Raw genomic sequence first — 8,076 nt, 5'->3', positions numbered from 1 at the left:
TAGTTTTGCATTCTCTAAAAATACAGCCAAAATGGAGTTTAAGAAAATCTCCTCGTTAATTTTGGACATTGCTCGTTTTCGACCCATTTTTACTAGGAAGGCCATAAAGTGGCCGATTTGTATTGAATCTTAGCATGTGACAATTCGTTGGATAGGTAAACAACATAACTACGACTTCCATGGGAAATTTTTGCATTCTCTAAAAATTCAGCCAAAATGGAGGTTAAGAAAATCTCCTCATTAATTTGGGACATTACTCGTTTTCGACCCTTTTTTACTTGGAAGGCCATAATGTGGCCGATTTGCATTAAATCTTAGCGTGTGACAATTCGTTGGATAGGTAAACAACATAACTACGACTTCCATGGGATATTTTTGCATTCTCTAAAAATAAGGCCAAAATGGAGTTTAAGAAAATCTCCTCGTTAATTTTGGACATTGCTCGTTTTCGACCCATTTTTACTAGGAAGGCCATAAAGTGGCCGATTTGTATTGAATCTTAGCATGTGACAATTCGTTGGATAGGTAAACAACATAACTACGACTTCCATGGGATATTTTTGCATTCTCTAAAAATTCGGCCAAAATGGAGGTTAAGAAAATCTCCTCGTTAATTTAGGACATTACTCGTTTTCGACCCATTTTTACTAGGAAGGCCTTAAAGTGGCCGATTTGTATTGAATCTTAGCATGTGACAATTCGTTGGATAGGTAAACAACATAACTACGACTTCCATGGGATATTTTTGCATTCTCTAAAAATACGGCCAAAATGGAGTTTAAGAAAATCTCCTCGTTAATTTTGGACATTGCTCGTTTTCGACCCATTTTTACTAGGAAGGCCATAAAGTGGCCGATTTGTATTGAATCTTAGCATGTGACAATTCGTTGGATAGGTAAACAACATAACTACGACTTCCATGGGATATTTTTGCATTCTCTAAAAATTTAGCCAAAATGGAGGTTAAGAAAATCCCCTCGTTAATTTAGGACATTACTCGTTTTCGACCCTTTTTTATAAGGAAGGCCATAAAGAGGCCGATTTGTATTGAATCTTAGCGTGTGACAATTCGTTGGATAGGTAAACAACATAACTACAACTTCCATGGGATATTTTTGCATTCTCTAAAAATACAGCCAAAATGGAGTTTAAGAAAATCTCCTCGTTAATTTTGGACATTGCTCGTTTTCGACCCATTTTTACTAGGAAGGCCATAAAGTGGCCGATTTGTATTGAATCTTAGCATGTGACAATTCGTTGGATAGGTAAACAACATAACTACGACTTCCATGGGAAATTTTTGCATTCTCTAAAAATTCAGCCAAAATGGAGGTTAAGAAAATCTCCTCATTAATTTGGGACATTACTCGTTTTCGACCCTTTTTTACTTGGAAGGCCATAATGTGGCCGATTTGCATTAAATCTTAGCGTGTGACAATTCGTTGGATAGGTAAACAACATAACTACGACTTCCATGGGATATTTTTGCATTCTCTAAAAATAAGGCCAAAATGGAGTTTAAGAAAATCTCCTCGTTAATTTTGGACATTGCTCGTTTTCGACCCATTTTTACTAGGAAGGCCATAAAGTGGCCGATTTGTATTGAATCTTAGCATGTGACAATTCGTTGGATAGGTAAACAACATAACTACGACTTCCATGGGATATTTTTGCATTCTCTAAAAATTCGGCCAAAATGGAGGTTAAGAAAATCTCCTCGTTAATTTAGGACATTACTCGTTTTCGACCCATTTTTACTAGGAAGGCCTTAAAGTGGCCGATTTGTATTGAATCTTAGCATGTGACAATTCGTTGGATAGGTAAACAACATAACTACGACTTCCATGGGATATTTTTGCATTCTCTAAAAATACGGCCAAAATGGAGTTTAAGAAAATCTCCTCGTTAATTTTGGACATTGCTCGTTTTCGACCCATTTTTACTAGGAAGCCCATAAAGTGGCCGATTTGTATTGAATCTTAGCATGTGACAATTCGTTGGATAGGTAAACAACATAACTACGACTTCCATGGGATATTTTTGCATTCTCTAAAAATTTAGCCAAAATGGAGGTTAAGAATATCCCCTCGTTAATTTAGGACATTACTCGTTTTCGACCCTTTTTTATAAGGAAGGCCATAAAGAGGCCGATTTGTATTGAATCTTAGCGTGTGACAATTCGTTGGATAGGTAAACAACATAACTACGACTTCCATGGGATAGTTTTGCATTCTCTAAAAATACAGCCAAAATGGAGTTTAAGAAAATCTCCTCGTTAATTTTGGACATTGCTCGTTTTCGACCCATTTTTACTAGGAAGGCCATAAAGTGGCCGATTTGTATTGAATCTTAGCATGTGACAATTCGTTGGATAGGTAAACAACATAACTACGACTTCCATGGGAAATTTTTGCATTCTCTAAAAATTCAGCCAAAATGGAGGTTAAGAAAATCTCCTCATTAATTTGGGACATTACTCGTTTTCGACCCTTTTTTACTTGGAAGGCCATAATGTGGCCGATTTGCATTAAATCTTAGCGTGTGACAATTCGTTGGATAGGTAAACAACATAACTACGACTTCCATGGGATATTTTTGCATTCTCTAAAAATAAGGCCAAAATGGAGTTTAAGAAAATCTCCTCGTTAATTTTGGACATTGCTCGTTTTCGACCCATTTTTACTAGGAAGGCCATAAAGTGGCCGATTTGTATTGAATCTTAGCATGTGACAATTCGTTGGATAGGTAAACAACATAACTACGACTTCCATGGGATATTTTTGCATTCTCTAAAAATTCGGCCAAAATGGAGGTTAAGAAAATCTCCTCGTTAATTTAGGACATTACTCGTTTTCGACCCATTTTTACTAGGAAGGCCTTAAAGTGGCCGATTTGTATTGAATCTTAGCATGTGACAATTCGTTGGATAGGTAAACAACATAACTACGACTTCCATGGGATATTTTTGCATTCTCTAAAAATACGGCCAAAATGGAGTTTAAGAAAATCTCCTCGTTAATTTTGGACATTGCTCGTTTTCGACCCATTTTTACTAGGAAGGCCATAAAGTGGCCGATTTGTATTGAATCTTAGCATGTGACAATTCGTTGGATAGGTAAACAACATAACTACGACTTCCATGGGATATTTTTGCATTCTCTAAAAATTTAGCCAAAATGGAGGTTAAGAAAATCCCCTCGTTAATTTAGGACATTACTCGTTTTCGACCCTTTTTTATAAGGAAGGCCATAAAGAGGCCGATTTGTATTGAATCTTAGCGTGTGACAATTCGTTGGATAGGTAAACAACATAACTACAACTTCCATGGGATATTTTTGCATTCTCTAAAAATACAGCCAAAATGGAGTTTAAGAAAATCTCCTCGTTAATTTTGGACATTGCTCGTTTTCGACCCATTTTTACTAGGAAGGCCATAAAGTGGCCGATTTGTATTGAATCTTAGCATGTGACAATTCGTTGGATAGGTAAACAACATAACTACGACTTCCATGGGAAATTTTTGCATTCTCTAAAAATTCAGCCAAAATGGAGGTTAAGAAAATCTCCTCGTTAATTTGGGACATTACTCGTTTTCGACCCTTTTTTACTAGGAAGGCCATAATGTGGCCGATTTGCATTAAATCTTAGCGTGTGACAATTCGTTGGATAGGTAAACAACATAACTACGACTTCCATGGGATATTTTTGCATTCTCTAAAAATAAGGCCAAAATGGAGTTTAAGAAAATCTCCTCGTTAATTTTGGACATTGCTCGTTTTCGACCCATTTTTACTAGGAAGGCCATAAAGTGGCCGATTTGTATTGAATCTTAGCATGTGACAATTCGTTGGATAGGTAAACAACATAACTACGACTTCCATGGGATATTTTTGCATTCTCTAAAAATTCGGCCAAAATGGAGGTTAAGAAAATCTCCTCGTTAATTTAGGACATTACTCGTTTTCGACCCATTTTTACTAGGAAGGCCTTAAAGTGGCCGATTTGTATTGAATCTTAGCATGTGACAATTCGTTGGATAGGTAAACAACATAACTACGACTTCCATGGGATATTTTTGCATTCTCTAAAAATACGGCCAAAATGGAGTTTAAGAAAATCTCCTCGTTAATTTTGGACATTGCTCGTTTTCGACCCATTTTTACTAGGAAGGCCATAAAGTGGCCGATTTGTATTGAATCTTAGCATGTGACAATTCGTTGGATAGGTAAACAACATAACTACGACTTCCATGGGATATTTTTGCATTCTCTAAAAATTTAGCCAAAATGGAGGTTAAGAATATCCCCTCGTTAATTTAGGACATTACTCGTTTTCGACCCTTTTTTATAAGGAAGGCCATAAAGAGGCCGTTTTGTATTGAATCTTAGCGTGTGACAATTCGTTGGATAGGTAAACAACATAACTACGACTTCCATGGGATAGTTTTGCATTCTCTAAAAATACAGCCAAAATGGAGTTTAAGAAAATCTCCTCGTTAATTTTGGACATTGCTCGTTTTCGACCCATTTTTACTAGGAAGGCCATAAAGTGGCCGATTTGTATTGAATCTTAGCATGTGACAATTCGTTGGATAGGTAAACAACATAACTACGACTTCCATGGGAAATTTTTGCATTCTCTAAAAATTCAGCCAAAATGGAGGTTAAGAAAATCTCCTCATTAATTTGGGACATTACTCGTTTTCGACCCTTTTTTACTTGGAAGGCCATAATGTGGCCGATTTGCATTAAATCTTAGCGTGTGACAATTCGTTGGATAGGTAAACAACATAACTACGACTTCCATGGGATATTTTTGCATTCTCTAAAAATAAGGCCAAAATGGAGTTTAAGAAAATCTCCTCGTTAATTTTGGACATTGCTCGTTTTCGACCCATTTTTACTAGGAAGGCCATAAAGTGGCCGATTTGTATTGAATCTTAGCATGTGACAATTCGTTGGATAGGTAAACAACATAACTACGACTTCCATGGGATATTTTTGCATTCTCTAAAAATTCGGCCAAAATGGAGGTTAAGAAAATCTCCTCGTTAATTTAGGACATTACTCGTTTTCGACCCATTTTTACTAGGAAGGCCTTAAAGTGGCCGATTTGTATTGAATCTTAGCATGTGACAATTCGTTGGATAGGTAAACAACATAACTACGACTTCCATGGGATATTTTTGCATTCTCTAAAAATACGGCCAAAATGGAGTTTAAGAAAATCTCCTCGTTAATTTTGGACATTGCTCGTTTTCGACCCATTTTTACTAGGAAGGCCATAAAGTGGCCGATTTGTATTGAATCTTAGCATGTGACAATTCGTTGGATAGGTAAACAACATAACTACGACTTCCATGGGATATTTTTGCATTCTCTAAAAATTTAGCCAAAATGGAGGTTAAGAATATCCCCTCGTTAATTTAGGACATTACTCGTTTTCGACCCTTTTTTATAAGGAAGGCCATAAAGAGGCCGTTTTGTATTGAATCTTAGCGTGTGACAATTCGTTGGATAGGTAAACAACATAACTACGACTTCCATGGGATAGTTTTGCATTCTCTAAAAATACAGCCAAAATGGAGTTTAAGAAAATCTCCTCGTTAATTTTGGACATTGCTCGTTTTCGACCCATTTTTACTAGGAAGGCCATAAAGTGGCCGATTTGTATTGAATCTTAGCATGTGACAATTCGTTGGATAGGTAAACAACATAACTACGACTTCCATGGGAAATTTTTGCATTCTCTAAAAATTCAGCCAAAATGGAGGTTAAGAAAATCTCCTCATTAATTTGGGACATTACTCGTTTTCGACCCTTTTTTACTTGGAAGGCCATAATGTGGCCGATTTGCATTAAATCTTAGCGTGTGACAATTCGTTGGATAGGTAAACAACATAACTACGACTTCCATGGGATATTTTTGCATTCTCTAAAAATAAGGCCAAAATGGAGTTTAAGAAAATCTCCTCGTTAATTTTGGACATTGCTCGTTTTCGACCCATTTTTACTAGGAAGGCCATAAAGTGGCCGATTTGTATTGAATCTTAGCATGTGACAATTCGTTGGATAGGTAAACAACATAACTACGACTTCCATGGGATATTTTTGCATTCTCTAAAAATTCGGCCAAAATGGAGGTTAAGAAAATCTCCTCGTTAATTTAGGACATTACTCGTTTCGACCCATTTTTACTAGGAAGGCCTTAAAGTGGCCGATTTGTATTGAATCTTAGCATGTGACAATTCGTTGGATAGGTAAACAACATAACTACGACTTCCATGGGATATTTTTGCATTCTCTAAAAATACGGCCAAAATGGAGTTTAAGAAAATCTCCTCGTTAATTTTGGACATTGCTCGTTTTCGACCCATTTTTACTAGGAAGGCCATAAAGTGGCCGATTTGTATTGAATCTTAGCATGTGACAATTCGTTGGATAGGTAAACAACATAACTACGACTTCCATGGGATATTTTTGCATTCTCTAAAAATTTAGCCAAAATGGAGGTTAAGAAAATCCCCTCGTTAATTTAGGACATTACTCGTTTTCGACCCTTTTTTATAAGGAAGGCCATAAAGAGGCCGATTTGTATTGAATCTTAGCGTGTGACAATTCGTTGGATAGGTAAACAACATAACTACAACTTCCATGGGATATTTTTGCATTCTCTAAAAATACAGCCAAAATGGAGTTTAAGAAAATCTCCTCGTTAATTTTGGACATTGCTCGTTTTCGACCCATTTTTACTAGGAAGGCCATAAAGTGGCCGATTTGTATTGAATCTTAGCATGTGACAATTCGTTGGATAGGTAAACAACATAACTACGACTTCCATGGGAAATTTTTGCATTCTCTAAAAATTCAGCCAAAATGGAGGTTAAGAAAATCTCCTCGTTAATTTGGGACATTACTCGTTTTCGACCCTTTTTTACTAGGAAGGCCATAATGTGGCCGATTTGCATTAAATCTTAGCGTGTGACAATTCGTTGGATAGGTAAACAACATAACTACGACTTCCATGGGATATTTTTGCATTCTCTAAAAATAAGGCCAAAATGGAGTTTAAGAAAATCTCCTCGTTAATTTTGGACATTGCTCGTTTTCGACCCATTTTTACTAGGAAGGCCATAAAGTGGCCGATTTGTATTGAATCTTAGCATGTGACAATTCGTTGGATAGGTAAACAACATAACTACGACTTCCATGGGATATTTTTGCATTCTCTAAAAATTCGGCCAAAATGGAGGTTAAGAAAATCTCCTCGTTAATTTAGGACATTACTCGTTTTCGACCCATTTTTACTAGGAAGGCCTTAAAGTGGCCGATTTGTATTGAATCTTAGCATGTGACAATTCGTTGGATAGGTAAACAACATAACTACGACTTCCATGGGATATTTTTGCATTCTCTAAAAATACGGCCAAAATGGAGTTTAAGAAAATCTCCTCGTTAATTTTGGACATTGCTCGTTTTCGACCCATTTTTACTAGGAAGGCCATAAAGTGGCCGATTTGTGTTGAATCTTAGCATGTGACAATTCGTTGGATAGGTAAACAACATAACTACGACTTCCATGGGATATTTTTGCATTCTCTAAAAATTTAGCCAAAATGGAGGTTAAGAATATCCCCTCGTTAATTTAGGACATTACTCGTTTTCGACCCTTTTTTATAAGGAAGGCCATAAAGAGGCCGATTTGTATTGAATCTTAGCGTGTGACAATTAGTTGGATAGGTAAACAACATAACTACGACTTCCATGGGATAGTTTTGCATTCTCTAAAAATACAGCCAAAATGGAGTTTAAGAAAATCTCCTCGTTAATTTTGGACATTGCTCGTTTTCGACCCATTTTTACTAGGAAGGCCATAAAGTGGCCGATTTGTATTGAATCTTAGCATGTGACAATTCGTTGGATAGGTAAACAACATAATTACGACTTCCATGGGAAATTTTTGCATTCTCTAAAAATTCAGCCAAAATGGAGGTTAAGAAAATCTCCTCATTAATTTGGGACATTACTCGTTTTCGACCCTTTTTTACTTGGAAGGCCATAATGTGGCCGATTTGCA

The sequence above is a fragment of the Medicago sativa genome, chromosome 8 (genome assembly GCF_051527215.1).
Source record: "Medicago sativa cultivar Bolivia chromosome 8, Bolivia_mono, whole genome shotgun sequence".
Classification (NCBI taxonomy): Eukaryota; Viridiplantae; Streptophyta; class Magnoliopsida; order Fabales; family Fabaceae; genus Medicago; species Medicago sativa.
This window is presented reverse-complemented; position numbering follows the sequence as displayed.